General features: G+C 36.3%; 1 protein-coding gene and 1 long non-coding RNA gene across 4 annotated transcripts in view; one reads left to right on the top strand and one right to left on the bottom strand.

The window, feature by feature from the left end:
- The window catches only part of LOC133519599 (glutamate receptor-interacting protein 1), a 629,013-nt gene that overhangs the window by 391,002 nt on the left and 220,329 nt on the right, over positions 1 to 17,682 (bottom strand). The gene's annotated exons all lie outside the window — the stretch shown is intronic.
- Positions 386 to 4,779, top strand: LOC133519617 (uncharacterized). The gene is made up of 2 exons (XR_009799644.1): positions 386 to 2,479; positions 2,790 to 4,779. It is a non-coding gene; the product is annotated as an uncharacterized LOC133519617 (long non-coding RNA).

Below are 17,682 nucleotides of genomic sequence, written 5' to 3'. Positions count from 1 at the left end.
GTATTCAGGATTATTAATTGTATTTATGAGTTGACTAGCTGTGCCCGCGGCTCCGCTCGCGTGGTACTCGGTCTGTGTCAGTAACCGGCTCATTCACCGCTAATTTCTCTGCAGAGGACTGTAGTCTAGATAAAATATTTTACAATTAGGTACCACTTAATAAAACTACACTCGGCATTTTTCACAAGGCATTTTCAGTTTTTAGTTCTTATGGCATTTTAACGCGTATAAAATGCGAGTCCTAAATCGTTTGACATTTGCACCGCAAACATCAGAGAATTTTTTTTTCATAATACCCACCTTCGTAGCCATTATTAAGTGCTTAAAAGGCGATACGTATGAATATGGATACGATAAAATTACGATTAGGTATAATTCATGCCTGTAGTTGACTCTGTTCACCCAGCTCAGATCACCCGGGTCAATTAAGTAAACTAAAAATACACTTAGTTCACCTATGATTTTCTTGGGGGTATTAAGTAAACTTTAAGTATATTTGATTCCCCTTTGTTCACCTGAGGTGCACAAAGCTAACAGACAGTAAATTTAATGCACCTGTGACCAATTATGGGTGCATTAAGTATACTTTAATTTACTTTTTGTTTACTATGTTAACAAATTTAATGCATCAGTGACCCATTATGGGATTTATGTGGGTATAAAAAGTACGTTTAGTGTACAATACTGTAAATCTACTGTGGTGTACCTACCTAATTAGTAGTAGTAAAACACCTTATTGAACTGAATAATTTATAGTTAAAGAACTGTTTATTCAAAAAATTTAAGGACTGTAGTTTCGGAGACAAGAAGACTTCAGCACATAAGTGCCGCGACAGTATTTCACTTGTGAGATAAATTACCAGTCCCTCTCTAATTAATACCGCTTCAAAAATACGGGTAGTCTATTTCGCGGGCGATATCCTGGCGCGCCACTCCTGTTCTAGGCCGGAATGTGGGGGAATGGTTATTTTTTACCCATATCTTAAATAACTTCTAAACTATTTATCTTTAATTTATAAAGAGATTCTCTTAATGAGTCCTTTCATTCAATATTTTAACACGATATTGTTTGCATAACTTTTTTTTTAATTTTTAAGAGTAATTTATATACGTTTCATGGCCGTCTTTGGGTTACAGACTTAGGTACTTCAATATCTGTACCAAATGTTAACTGTAGTTATTAACTGGTTACATAGTTTCGGGACAAATAGGCTACAGCTGGACAGATAGACGTATTTAACCGAGGCACAGAAGCCTAAAAATCGGTCAAATGCCTCTCGGGTGATGGATAGTTTTCGTATCTTCATAAGTGTCGCACGATATCAGAAAGCCGGCAGGACCGACCTGGAATAGAACCGCTCCATACAGAACAACATGGAAATCCATGAAAGAGGCATATCTTCAGCAGTGGACGCATATATTCTGAGAAGAAGAGAGAATTTTAGCGTCGCAAAAGCCTACAAATCTGTGCTTTTAATTCTTTTGAATCTCTACAAAAAATGTTTTCTACTCAACAATAGATGCCGCTACATGTCATAATTGTACTTAAATATTTACATTTAAGAACGACGTTATTGTGACGTTAATGCCGTCGGTCTTACTCCATCATTTTATTAAAACGTATATAGATAAGTTATAACAAATTGTCTATGCATGAACAAAAATAGAGTTGTCACCTTCTATCAAAAATGACATTTTCAATCATTAGTGAACAATTTGCTAATACAGTCATGATATTTTGAATGTATAAATGAAAAAAAATTAAATACCCAACCACGACTTCGTAAACATTGTGCCATTTATATTATAACTATAATAATAATCTTGAAACGCTGTGGCTACGTTCAAGAAGTCTAGCTAAAAATTCCGTCACTCTTCCCATCATCCCTGAGAATGTTGGGCTATATTGAAATTAGTTGATGTAGAACTAGCATGTTGACGCTGACAATAAGAGACCGACTGAGAATATCGTTGAGCGCGGCGTGCCTGTTGTGTTCAAAGGCGTCGTGGCGAGGACCTCGGGTGGTCGATCACGTCGGCGTCGACATCATTACCGCAGTGGCACCGAGTCGCAGGCAGGTTGCAAAGCACTAAGTGTGATATTCGAAGAGAGTTTCAGTGTGTACAGACGGAAGAGCGTGTAACCAGACAGCAGATTCCTTGCTGCTAAGCGTCTGGCGTATGCAAAACCTGTGCTGCGTGATATAAATGTCGGAGAACGGCTGAATTGTGCCATCAATCGCTTTTAACAAGTGTATAATCACGCTATCTTTTACAAATAGAGCAAAATCAATCTTCAGACGAAAAGAAGCGGGAGAAGATGGCGTTAGTGGTGGTTCTTGGGATCAAATCAAACCCACTGGTTTGCTTAGGCTAAGTAATGTAACGTGTACTATGATTTTGTAATCAGTATTGTCCAGGAAAGACTGTGAGTTGAATATCGTTTTTCATTGAAAGCCCTCGTCATACACGATTGAAGGTTCTAATGTACTGTCTCTAGTATTTTGTAGTATCTAGTATATACATATTCATTCTTTTACCATAGAACAGTAACCATGAGCCTCTAAATAGAATGGTTTAACTGTTTAACTGCAAATTCTATTCTTTAATAAAATTAAACCTAAAATAAAATTTCAATTGTCCGTACTTATTATGTTTGTTTGAGAGGCAAGGCTGAGCAAGTGTTTTTTTTATATATACTTTGTTTTACCCACTTACTTGATATAATGCTAGGTCTCGTAAAAGGTATCGACTGATCAGTACGCGTCAGACACTAGTTTGGATTTAAGTTTTTATTGAAACATTCGTCGCCAGTGGTTTGTTTTAAGTCCAGCGGGATTTTGTTATATATGCTTTTCATTTCTCATTCTCTGGAAGTGGGCCGTTGTTCTAAAAAGTGTACAGAAAATGATAAGTTTCTGCTTTAGAGCACTGTACTTTTTAAGTTCATCTTTTTGTACGATAAGCAATTAAAATTTGGTTTTAAATGGATTTGTCTCTCTCCATTCCATAAATACCGATATTTTTACCGAAATTGTTAATTGAAAGTACGCTACTGAAGTTTATTATTATTATTATTTAAACTTTATACCTACCTACCTATTATTTTAGTTTATACCTACCTAGCAGTATTTTGTGAAATGCACAAGTCTTTTAATTTCCTCAAATATGAAATGAAAATTAAAGTGTTTAACTCGGGTGAAAAGCACCAATTCAAATGGGTGCCTTTCATCTCTTGGCTAACAATATACTATTTATAAATTGTATATACAGATGTCAATCACAAGGAAAAAACAGCATATGGTTATTTATTTAATCTATTGAATCGTCTATCGTACTGGTGTGGGACGCAACGTGTGTCAACACCTTTCCACAGTCCCACATTGGGGCAGCCCGCAATCAGGCCGGCGCTGCGGTTGACCAGGCCCAGATGCTCAAGCGCCGCAAATACTCGGCCTTACTCAAAGTCTATGAGTTTGCGCGGCGCTCTCGGTTGAGACTTTTGGTCCCTGGTCAGCCGACATGAAAGCATTTATGAGGGCACTGTCGGCGCGGCTTGTCGACACAACAGGGGACCCCAGGACTGGCGCGTACCTCTCTAAACGTATCTTCCTTGCGATACAGAGAGGTAACGCCGCCAGTTTCATGGGGTCCATGCCGCAGGCAGATTTATTGGACGGGGTGTTCTCTTTGTAATTGGGTTTTTTTATTATTTTGTAGGTAAGTATATTTTTATTTTTCCTTTGTTATTTTCTATACTTAGTTTCAACTTTAGTATTATTTATTTTTTTTATTTAGGTTTTACGTTTTTATTGGTTACAAAACTCTAGCATCATAGAAATAATATTACGCCATTCAATATTATTTATAAACGCGCTGCAAGGCTAAATTAGCTTTTTCATTTACGCTTTACATCCCCTTCGGCCGCGTATGTAACCGGAGTTTTGTAACCAGTTACCTAAGAAGAAAAAATGATCCTCATAGGATACTGGTATCCAAGTGATATATTTTTTTCCTTTCACGTAACCGAGTTACAACCTAGGAAAACTTCCTAATGATTACGAGTAAGTACTTTATATTCCTCGCAGGTAACTGCTTGAAAGATAGGTATGGTATTATCAACCTCTTTTGATATCATGCACTCAACATTCTTTATATAACTGACGTTTTCATAACACCTAGCACGGTACTGCTACAACCTGAACGCACAAACTGAGACAGAATAGTATAGTACTGTTCTGTCTCAGCTTGTGCTGCCTACTATTCTGCCCCGCTGCTCTGCCCTCGTGTGAAACGGGCATAACTTTGCAACTCAAATATCATGAACTAAGCGTAATACTTTCTGTTGCCATGGTACTTTTCACTCTTTTCTCACCACGATATTCGTCACTTATTCCAGATGTCTTCAATTACAAAAAAAATAATATGGTATAGGTCCTCGGTAAAGCATGGGTCCGGATGACTCATTGTTTCATAAGAGTATTATTTATTCCTTACTGGATACTAGTTACGAACAATCATACAGGTATCAGTAAAGGTAAAAATCCTATTACTTGGATACCAGTATCCTATGAGGATCATTTTTAGGGTTCCGTAGCCAAATGGCAAAAAACGGAACCCTTATAGATTCGTCATGTCCGTCTGTCTGTCCGATTCTGTCACAGCCACTTTTTTCCGAAACTATAAAAGCTATACTGTTCAAACTTGGTAAGTAGATGTATTCTATGAACCGCATTATGATGTTTACACAAAAATAGAAAAAAAACAATAAATTTTGGGGGTTCCCCATACTTAGAACTGAAACTCAAAAAATCTTTTTTCATCAAACCCATACGTGTGGGGTATCTATGGATAGGTCTTTAAAAATGATATTGAGGTTTCTAATATCATTTTTTTCTAAACTGAATAGTTTGCGCGAGAGACCCTTCCAAAGTGGTAAAAAGTGTGTAACTTCTAAAATAACAGAATGAAAAATCTAAAAAAAATATATGATATACATTGTCATGCAAACTTCCACCGAAAATTGGTTCGAACGAGATCTAGTAAGTAGTTTTTTTTTAATACGTCATAAAAATTAAAAAAAAATTTTTTTTCATCAAACCCATACGTGTGGGGTATCTAAGGATAGGTCTTCAAAAATGATATTTAGGTTTCTAATATCATTTTTTTCTAAACTGAATAGTTTGCGCGAGAGACACTTCCAAAGTGAAAAAAAGTGTCCCCCCCCCCCCCTGTAACTTCTAAAATAACGGAATGAAAAATCAAAAAAAAATATATGATATACATTACCATGCAAAGTTCCAACGAAAATTGGTTTGAACCAGATCTAGTAAGTAGTTTTTTTAATACGTCATAAATGGTACGGAACCCTTCATGGGCGAGTCCGACTCGCACTTGGCCGCTTTTTATTTTTATGTAACTAGTTACAAAACTCCGGTTACATACGCGGCCGAAGGGTTTATTTACATCATAAACAAAAACCTCTTTGACATGCCAAGGTCCCGGGCGCAAGCAAGCTAATGTATACCTAACTTGTAAGTGTCAAGTTTATTTTGACAGTGTCTTATGACAGACGTTTTTAGTTGTCCCTGGCGATGTGGGGCTGTGGGCACGACTACAGTCAGAACAAGACAAGTCTTCAACGATTTTGATAGCACACGCAGAGCAAGTGTTATTTTTCTACGTCATAATTTCATAGATGTTTGACGTGCCCCTCCTCCGCAAAAATCAGTAGACTGTAACAGGCTTGTTTTGTACAGAAAATTCAGGCAAGGCGTCTCCAATTGTCAAATCCTCCAAGGTTAAAATCGACAATCTAGTCCAAACATCTTAGAAAGGCGTCATCATAGTCTATGAATAAAGCACTAAAAAATAAAAGTGACATTTGTCATTTTATATCGGGTGTCATTTAAAATCATAAATTTATTTACAGAAAATAATTCTAAAAGAAAATCTACCAAACTAATTTACAATAAAAACCATAAATTCCCAAGATTTGATCAGTGTTCCGTCCTATTGACAAGGTTAGTTGACTTTTATTCTACTAAGATTGCATGCGTTTGCTGCTGTTGACTATAAGTATAGCGGACTAGCAGACCTGCGATAATTATTATTGTATTTCCAACTGACTTTTAAAAGGAGGAGGCTCTCCATCCGGCTGATTTTATTTAACGAGATAACGACAAACCCAAAAAGATAGAGTTATGATTTTAACAGTTTTTGTGTGCATGTCTTTGATGTGTCTAAAGAATAAATTACTCTTGATGAATTGGAGCTGCTCCTAAAAAACATTACACCGTCAATGTTTACTTATAAGTATTATGATGATAGCTTTATAGTCGTTCGTAAGATATTAGCATGCTGGTATAACCTGTAAAGTACTAATAGCAGAATAAGCAACCAATTGCCACCTAAAAACCACTATATTTATTCTTTACAAATAAATACTGTAGTTAGGTAGATACTTTGTTAATTATATTCCATATCTGATCATTAGATTTATTTGTTGAAAAAGAGGACCTGTTCTAGTGCTCATTAAGATCGTATAATGATTAACGGAACTCCATAATAAACCAATTTACCTATCCTAGTCATGTTTGGAACAATTGAAATAAGATGCACAAGTATATGTGAGTAATAAATGATTTCAAAGGTATTTTCACTACTCTTAAGTTATTATTATTATTATACTTGTTGTATTCCGAGGTTATAAGCATTATTTGTTATAAGTTAACTATAGTCGAGCACGACGTTCTAATATTTAGAATTAATGGTTTCGTAGCCAAAATGGCAATAAAGATCCATCCGTCCGTCCGTCCGCCCGTTCGTCCGTCCGTCCGTCCGTTCGTTCGTCGGCCGTCCGTCCGTCCGTCCGTTCCCAGCTGTCCGTCCTTTGTCTGTCCGTCCGTCCGTCCGTCCGTCTGTCTGTCTGTTTGTCTATTTGTATGTTAGAGCCATTAGACTAGGAGTGTATATAGGTATAATAATGATAATGACATTTAGGATGTAGGTAGTAAAAACGTATAAGCTACTCTTTTTTACAGAGGCAACCAGGCGTACGGCCCAGCCCGTCCGATAGTTTAGTTTAGTTTATTCATATCACATACTTACAGGTTTCATTTTATTAAATTAGCTTAACCGTTATAAAACGATTGTTTAGATACTTATGCAAAGTAAGTTCCAGAAGAAGAAAATGAAAAATGAATTACTAGTTTTGAATTTTGACAAAGTATGTATTTATATAAGCACCAGGTTTTAGTAATGTTACAGCAAGTCGGCAATCTACGACGGTCGCTTAGCTTACGAGTAGTTGCTGGTGATTCTACCCACAAAACTGCAAATCCCGGGTTCGATTCCCGATAAGGGCATTTATTAGCATGATGAACACGGATATCTTTATTTGTTTATGTAAGCCCATACAAGCTTTTATTTAACTTGCTCTGTTAGTATGTAAGTTTGTTAGTTAGGGTGGGTCAAATCTTGGAAACTAAAATTGACCCACTTCCCGATTCCCGATTAAGCTGAAGATTTGCACACATAATAACATATAAGTCGGGTGACAATGCAATATTATGGTACCATCGAGCTGATCTGATGACGGATACAGGAGGTGGCCATAGAAACTCTGTGATGAAACAACGGAACTATATTGTGTTTGGGGTTTTTAGAATTATCTCGATGAGTATTTAGTTACCTATGGTAAGAAAAGTACAGTCAGCGACAAAGGTTTGTACCCAAAAAAGATAAAAGCTTTTTTTTTGGCAAAATCTTACATATTTATAAAACAGTTTCGTTACTTATATACTGACAGACAACACATACAGCTTAATAAATCGTTGAAGTTAAAACTATGAAATTTAAAACATTACATATATAGTACAAATGGTGTAGAGGTGCCCTAAGGTAGGATTTTCTGAAATTTAACCCTTAAGGGGTAAGAAGGGGCTTAAAGTTATTTAAGTTATCTTTAATTATGTGAGTGTATTTTTCAGTTAAAATATAAGTGATTGTGACTGATAATGTTTTTTATTTTCATAACTGCAAATCTGCTTTCAACTGGCCTGGATATACAAGGAGACAAATCATGAATGGACCAGAGCAACCATGTTGAGCTACCTTCTTATAATAATTAAGAAGTGGAGGGCGATCCTTATTTTAACAGTCGGAAACTTATGCCTGACGAAACCGAGACGTTATATAAAATGCATTTATGGTAAGATATTGTGTATACATAGAAATGTATATTCCCAATTATTTCCAAATCAGTTCTACTGATCTAGTTGCAGTTATATGTAAAGCATTTGTGATACACCAGCGATGGTTATTAGATGGTTTTGAGGTGACATTGTTATAATTGTCGATTTTTTTAAATTTAAACTTAAACTTCTTAAAGACTACACATGCGCAGGCATGTATGTTCGTAACAAGTAAGTCAAAGATATGTAAGCCTATATCTTCTTTAAGTAATTTAAGATCATATGAATTTATCCTCGAAAAGTCTCGATTTTCTCATTATGAAAACGCAACCCACTGAGTGATTAACCTTGATACTTTTTTATTTGTTTTGAAATTCGACCAACATTTGTAATAGTGTCATATGATTAAATAAATGAATAAATTACAAATATACTGATATCCCAAGAAACAGAAAAAAGAATCGCATAATATTGCCGAGTTATGTCTGTGGGTTAGCTTAGAGAAGAACCACTAATTACGAGTACATACTCGTATTACCAATACTCTGTCTATGAAGTAGGCGAGCCTGGCTTCGAATCCTCGTACGGGAATTTAATTGATATGTTTTTTGCAAATACCTTGGTAACCTTTTTGTTACGATGTGAGAACTGTTACCTAAAATTAATGTAAGTACTTTTGTCAAGGTAGAGAACTATAGTACAATGGCTACAAATATACATAAATAGTTGGTACCAAATATGAGTCGTGCGTAACAGAAATAAAATATTTTTTATGTCATATTCCCCTATAGGTACTAGGAAACTTTAATGTGTAACTCATCATCCCTTAATGTGTGTTTTTTTTTTGCATTGCTTAGACGAAAAGCTTCATTAGTTTGGCTACGGCGGTGATCAGGTGTCATCGGAGCGATGTTGTCAAATTGAAACGGAGATAATTTATAATTATATTGGTGACAATATTGGCTTGTTTTTATTTTGTAAGTAGGTGTGTAGATTTAACCTAAATACTTATTTAAATAATCTTCAGAGTGGTACTGTCAGCATCTATCATAGTGGATAAAACAACGCGCCAAAAGTATCTGCCACCATCGAACACTTTTCCAATATATCAGTACAGTTCGCGTTCAAAAGTATTTTCTCGCAGTTGATTTTTTAGGGTTCCGTACCCAAAGGGTAAAGCGGGACCCTATTACTTAGACTCCGCTGTCCGGCCGTCCGTCCGTCTGTTCGTCCGTCCGTCCGTCTGTCCGTCCGTCCGCCCGTCTGTCCGTCCGTCCGTCCGTCCATCTGTGCGTCCTTCCGTCCGCCCGTCCGTCTGTCCGTCCGTCCGTCTGTCCGTCTGTCCGTCCGTGCGTCTGTCTGTCTGTCCGTCCGTCCGTCTGTCACTAGGCTGTATCTCATGAACCGTGATAGTGAGAAAGTTGAAATTTGCACAGATAATGTATTTCTGTTGCCGCTATAGCAACATATACCTACTAAAAACAAAATTAAATAAATATTTAAGGGGCCTCCCATACAACAAACATATTTTTTTGCCGTTTTATAGATAATTGTACGGAACCCTTCGTAGAGTCCAACCCGCACTTGGCCGGTTTTTTGTGTATAGAGACGTATCTCTTTAGGTTAAGTTATATGTAAAGCATTTGTGATACACCAGCGATGGTTCTTAGATGGTTGTGAGGTGACATTGTTGTAATTATCACTGTTTTTTTTTTTTAAATTTAAACTTATAGTACTTAGTATTAGCTTCTTAAAGACTACACATGCGTAGGCATGTATGTCCAATGTGTGTATGAATGTATGTAGAATGATAGCTACTTTTGATGCTGACTATACGTATAAGTAGCGGCTGTAGAGTTCGGAACATTTGACTAGGTATATCTAATAAGTGTAATGTTAAATGTAAATCCCTACTAATATTATAAATGCGATTAGTATCTAACTCTGATTCAAATGAAGTTCAATTCAGGGAGTCCTCGGAGATAGGATGTAGGTTAGTTTTATCCTGAAATCCTGTCTACAGGAGATGAGAAGGGAGTATTGGATCGCGTACGCAATACATATTTTTAACTAACTACCTCTTAGCCAATTTGAAACATTGCAAAAAAAAACCCTTTCATTATAATAAGTACCTAATTATGTTACTAATAAATAAATAAATATTATAGGACATTATTACACAAATTGACTAAGTCCCTCAGTAAGCTCAATAAGGCTTGTGTTGTAGGTACCTAGGCTTGTGTTGTAGGTACTAATTAAGCCTTATTTATATCTATTGATTTTGTATCATAATGTAAAGCGAAGTATTTGCCGTGCACGTAGGTATGTACGAGTATGGAATTATATCGTTAAGTATGTATGTGTGATCGTATATTACATGTGACGAAGATGTTGATATTTGTAAGAAGGATCCCTACAAACTACTTTAAACTGAGACGAAGACTAAGCCTAATTTAAGCCTAAGCGACCCTATCTGAGAAGTAGGCGGTCCCAGGTTCGAATCCTGGTAAGAAAATATAGATGTTACAATCCACTTACTGCACCACTTAGCAGAATTGAAACTAAGATAACTGTTTGTAGCCTTTTGGATAGAAACCTTACTATGTCTTACTTACTTACTATGTCGACTTACTACTGTGACTACTTAATAAAAAAAAAACACAAATCAAAATATTTAATAATATGATTTGATTTGTTCCCAATGTTGTAGGTATTATGACTGTGTGTTACTTTATTTTATGTAGGTACGTATTGTATGTGTTTGTGTACATGGTTGAAAATAAATAATTTGAAATTAAAATATTTAGAGAGCACTAAATTTGAAACGCTTGTTTCATGTATAAAAAATAAATTAAGTATGGTGACTGCTATAGTTATTGGCCACTACATAGGAATTGGCCACTCATAACAATAAGACTTCAATTGGCTTCTTTCTTCCTGATTTGTTAGGAGTGGCCAATAACTATAGCAGTCACCCTAGGTAAGCGTAACCAAAACTAAAACGCACAATTTCTTTTTCAGAGATGCGAGTATCTACTTTTAATATGTGTGACCAGCCTATAAGATCGAACCTGAAGCAAACAAGACAATTTACCCTTAAATGTATTAGTATAAGTTTGCCTATTTATTATTAATTCTCCATATTGCCTAATAAAACAACTATATTGTGCATTAGAAGACAGTATCATCCGGACATAGTATATCAGAATGTTACGTTCTGTGGATATACTCTGTTCTAATGCACAGACATTTTTATTGTGTGATTAATTCATGGGATCCATAAATTGAGACTATGACGATTGCCCATGGTATGTGTTTAGTAGTAGTAGTAAGAAAAGCATTCCTTTTTACCAATTTGAGAAAGGCCCTTTTTTCTTGTATCGTCCTGATATATATTATGTCAACCTTAAACTTGTATGTAGTATTAAAGTCACTTCTACGGTACTTTTGAGGGTTTAATTCTACTTACTTACATATATGACATGACAATAGGGTTAGTGGAAGAAATAAGATGTAGACGAGTGCATGCTATAATAGCGTAAATTAAGTATCTATAAGTATTACTCATTAAGTATTAGACCTATATAGATGAGCCTTTCAGCTTTTTTTGGACAACATTTGTAACACTTGATGAGGTTATTGTACATTTTTTTTCCTTATTGCTATCTACTCAGGTTGCATTTTTTTGTGATCCAAGCTTGCCTTTTGGAGTGAAATATAATGGCGAAAAGATGAATGTAAATATTGTTGTCCATTGATAACGTTCTCTGCAGATTTTGACGGCGAAATTAATAACACTGTCAATAACTATATACGTATTTTATTATTCATATTTTAAAGGGACTCTTATTATAAAAGTATGATACAAATTTCGGATCGGCAATCCAGAGGTGTGGGTTCGAGTCCCACGATGGCCACAGTTTATCATCACAGTTAATTTATTACATTGTGATTGACATCTGTATATACAATTCATAAAGTATACCATTTTAATATTTGCTGCCCACCTTATTAAATTTTAGAGAAGAAGAAACAATATACGAGAAGTTCTGTACTAAGTGCATAAATACCAACAGAATGACAATATTGTGTAATAATTCTATCTATTTTTGTTAAGTACCTACGTTATAATGTATAGTTTTTATTTTATTTATTGATTAATTAGTCACCTTAGGATGTCGTTATAGGTACTTGCTAAGCTATAGGTTTAGCTTGTAAGACTCCAGTAACATCATTATTAAGATGTAACTCGTTTGTAACTACAGGATCTACAATAGCGTCTCATAAGTGTAAAGTATTATTTTCTTTTCCGATATAAGGAGCTCTAAAAGACTTTTTTACGCCTGTTTAGACCCAGAAAACGCAAATAGCAGCTGTTTATTGCGTGTATGGATGTTAAGGTAGTACGATTCACTTTAAGCTATAACACTAACTTCTCACAAGTAGCATGCATTATAGCGACCAATACAGCTACCTGTGGCTCGGTGAACCTCTTAAACACTTTTATGTCAACTGTACCTGTAGGCTAAGACTACGAGTATGTAGCTATTCTAGAGCTGTTTTATGTCTATATTAGGTTCGGCTTTCCGTCCGTCTGTCTCTCTCTCTCTCTATCTCTCTCTCAGTTACCACTTCACGCTTAAACCGCTTTAGATAAAATTTGTTCTGGAGGTAGTTTGAGGCCCGAGGAAGATAATAGGATAGTTTTTATCAATCATCATCATCATCCCACGCAGACGAAGTCGCAGGTAGAAGATGGTTAACTATAATAATGGATTGGATAACAATGCGTACGGTTACAGATAACTTCTTGGTACGTTTTTGGTGACCGTAAAAAATAACTAGTATTACATTAGCAGCATGCAGAGGCCTTGGAAATTGCACTTAAAATGTAATACTTATATAAGCTGTATATAATGTAAATGGCCTGTGATAAGAGTATATCGATCACTTATAGACAAGAAGGAAACTTATCGTAAGGAAATGTGATGCAGTCGGCGAGACAATACAAAGTCGTATAGATAATATAATATATTAATGTAAAAGGCTGAAAGAGAATAGTTAAACTGATTATGTAATTGATGATTCGACCAAGAAGAAAATGAATGACTGAGATGTCTAGTAACCGAAGTCTGAAAGCGATACTAAGGGCCAGTCGCACCAACCGCAATTAGCGGACTGATTAACGTCACTCACCGGTGACATGAAATTTCCTAAAAAATAAATTTAAGTAGTGAAAGCTTTAACTGTGACAAATGGTCTGTGTATGTGATATATGCAAACGGATGACAAACTGCTATAATAGTACGGGCACGTCTGAAAATATCGATACAAAAAAAGTACCAAAAATATGTGTACACGACTTTATTGCCCATATATTAAGGTGGTGTATATTTCAGACGTACGTTACTGTACGTCCTATTATTAGAGTGGAACCAAGGGCAAGATTTTTAAACTCTTTTTTATTTAGTTTACATAGTAGCGTTACAAAATCGTTTATATAAGGTATAATTATGGTAAAAGGGAATGCAGTATTATATTTCTAAAGTCGTCGTTACTAGTCGTGCCCACAGCGTCGTGGCGCTGTGGGCACGACGAGCGACGACGCCTTTAGGTGTTATTGGCGTTCAAAGGGTTAAAAAAATCAGAATGAAGTGCCTACCGCGAAAATCAAAATTTTGCTATCCGTCTATCACTTGCATAAACGAGCGATACAATGGCGGATAGAGAAATTTCGATTTTCGCGGTAGACCTCGATGGTCTACCGTGAAAATCGTTTTTGGTGACCATAAACAACGCATTAATCAACAAAGCCGTAATATTAACCCCCTTAGTACATTAACCTTACGTCTATGGACGGTAGAGAACTCCATACTTACGTCCGAAGTACGTATCGGGTCTACGTTGGTCAATTTAGATATACTAATAGTCGCGTGTCACCATGAGGTATACGGCCGTTTCCGATTAGCGTTTTATACAAGCGTACGTGTACGCGCGCGTAAGCTGGTATAGACTAAATGTAGGTAAAAGTAACGCGCGCGTATGCCCGTAAAAAGCAAATGCAGGGAAATGTAACGCGCGTATAAGCTCGTATTGCTGTAAGGGCCGTATACGCTAGGCTGAAACCGCTCATAACGAAGCGGCCGAAGTGCACAAAAAAATCGAAACATGCACTCTAACGCCTTGACAATAGAGGCATGTTCAGATATTTGTGAGTATCTTGGCCGCTCCGATATATATAATGGCGACTACATATTACCAAAGAGCAAATTTTGTAGCCACAGTAAAGTTACTGCCATCTTTCGACATATGATTAAAACTTTTGGAACGCACGAATAAAAAGTGGCAACATCATACTGAGCATTGGCTAAAGGTCGTGGCGCCATCGCTCGAAACGATACCGCCATGCATTTGGCTTTTGATCTATTAGATTTATTCATTAACAAATTTAACATATATCAGTGAAAGAATAATGATCAAAGTCAAATGGCGTTCTAAAAGTTTTAATCATGTGTCGGAAAATGGCAGTAATTTATCGTGGTTACAAAGTTTTTTTTTACAATCCACCTCTATTTCAAATTCTCTTTGATACCCATACATTAACCCTTTGAATGCTTTATGTCATAAACACAACATCAGTCAAACACCAAAATCCCGGGCGCAAGGGGGCCAATGTAAACCTTAGGTATTCGAAAGTGTGAAGGTTACTTTGACAGCGTCTGCCAGAACACCTATAGGTGTCCTTGGCGCTGTGGGTACGACAAGTAACGACGATTTTAGGTATTTTTGGCGTTCAGAATGTTAATTTGTACTGCATATCTCGTTTTCGCTCATCCTAACCTATCACCCATCCTGCGTCCATAGACGGTAGAGAAAGGACGAAAATCTCTTATGACAGAACTATTGCAAAAGTAACCAGCTTTCAGCTTTAACCTTTTGAACGCCAAGAGCCACTAAAGTGGTCGTGTGCTGTCGTGCCTACCACGCCAACGACCACTAAAGAGGTCATGGCAGACGCTGTCAAAGCAATTTTACTGTTGACAGATAAGGTTTAAATTCGTTTCTCAATATTTGACATATTGGCGTGTATGCCACATTTTGATGCGAGGGAGAAAGCGTTGAAAAGGTTAAATAATAGTTCCTAATCTCTCCGGTGGCGCTAGGTAGGCTCATGGATATTACATGAATCATATACGTATAATAATATAGAGATGAAATGGGGAGGGGCAGCAAATAACCCGACCAAATTACGACGAGCCTACCTAGCGCCACTGGAGAGATTATTAGGAACTATAATTTAACCTTTTGTACCTAACCCTTACTTGAAAAAAGTTTACTTTGACAGCGTACGTCATGACACCTATAGTTGCCTTGGCGCTGTGGACTAGATAACGACGCTTTTATTTTATTTTCTTGGCGTTCAAACGGTTAAAGCTGAAAGCTGGTCACTTTTGCAATAGTTCTGCCATAAGAGATTGTCGTCCTTTCTCTACCGTCCATACTTTAGATTGACCTATGTTAGCCTAATTTGACATTGCAAATGTCAAGCAGAATTAGCTTTATCCGACACGACAGTGTGTACACCAACCATACAAATGGCGACAGCACACGAAAACTGATTGCATTCACACTGCGACAGAGTTAAGCGCCACCATAGCGTTATATTCCTATAAAAATGTGGTGTTTACCTAGTGGCGCTGGCACACTTTGGAGGGGAAGGACATTATTGTAATATTTATAACACAAACGTTATGATTTTTTTCTAATGTCAAGCAAATGTTAGTCAAATTTATATACGTTAAATAAAGTATCTGAATGATATATGAATGTTTTATTAACTAAAGAGGTTTTAGTGAGGTATTAGTAAGGAATTATAGGAAGCCCGGCAATCCATCGTAGCTATTAAATTTGTAAAGTCCAGCGGTGGCAGCATGGTTGCATTTTTATCATTTGTCACTATGCCTGTCACTTTCGCACTTACATACCTATTAGAACGTGACAAGCATGGTGACAGGCGATAAAAATGCGACCGTGCTTAGCCCGCTGCTATCACTTTACTATGAGCAATCACCGTACAACGTCATGCTTTACGAGCACATTTTTATATGGTGAAATCTTTATATAAATTTGATCGTTCAACCTTGACGCTGGCAAAATTGTCCCATTTTACAAATGCCACCAAAATACTGGATTGAATTGCTATATGCGTGACAGGGAGCGAGGGACAGAATATAAGCATTACGACGAAATTAAAAACAAGTTTTTACTTTGCCGTCAACATACTCGAAAACGACCTACGTAATTTAGTCGTATTTAACAATGTAACCTCCTTGATGAGTCCTTTAGATACTTTTTTCGAGCGTGTAAAGTTATCATGTGGAGCCAACATTATTGACAGATATACCTATGGTTAGTTCGGCTACTCGCCACCTTACAGTTTGAGTTCTTCTATCGCATACGAGATGTCACTAGCTAAAGTGGACACAAAGCTTAAACATTTCATTTGGAATTTTTATAAACCTTTCCTCGGTTTGTAAATTACTTATTATTCAGAAAACTTGCAGTCTCACTGATATTTCTGTACAGTATTAAGTAGACTGGAATCGTTTTTGTGTCTAGTATTACACGTTTTTCTTGCACTTAAAACATTTCAGTAATTTCAGAAACTACTTACTTGCTCATTTTGTGGTACGTGGTACTTACCTAACGCTAGGCCATCAGTGCTCTCTTTGAAATTCCTTCGTTTTGAATATATCAATGAGCATGCTATGGCCGTTTCATTTAAACAATTATACACTGCATTCATTCTCCTGGTAATATTATAAGAGTTATAAGACCCGTTTGGCCTAATCTCATAATTTTTAATAAAATTTTATACATTGCAATAGGATTTAACGGATTATTTTATTCGGAACTCAGTAGTAGAACAAAACAAATTAGTTTTCTACTGCGAAGTCAGTTCCTGTCTTGAATATATTTATTTCAGGTAAACTTACTATATTTAGGAACTATCATAATACTTGACCCTGTTAGGAAAACTAAATCGAAGAAAAAATATACTTGGTGCATCGGCAATTCATCGTGAACATTAAATTTAAGTCAGCTTAATTCATCTGCATTCGGTCATAAATACATCAAATAAACTTTAAAAAAACTTAGTTCACCTGCAGTTGGTCACAAGTACATTAAGTAAACTAATAGTTTACCTAATGCACCTTGGGTGAACAAAGTAAACGAAAAATATGTCACAAATTTGACAATGACGTAAAGGTGAATAAAGTGTATTTTTAGTTTACTTAATTGACCCAGGTGATTTGAGCTGGGTGAACAGAGTCAACTACAGGAATTCATGACGGAGAAAATATTTTTTTAGATAATTATGCAGTTATACGCGTGTTGATATGTGTGTTGATTTGGCCACTACTTAACTATGTAAGTAAACTCATTATTAACCGACTTCAAGATTTCAAAAGGAGGAGAATCGAGG

Source organism: Cydia pomonella, chromosome 7 (assembly GCF_033807575.1).
Source record: "Cydia pomonella isolate Wapato2018A chromosome 7, ilCydPomo1, whole genome shotgun sequence".
NCBI lineage: Eukaryota > Metazoa > Arthropoda > Insecta > Lepidoptera > Tortricidae > Cydia > Cydia pomonella.
This window is presented reverse-complemented; position numbering and strand designations above follow the sequence as displayed.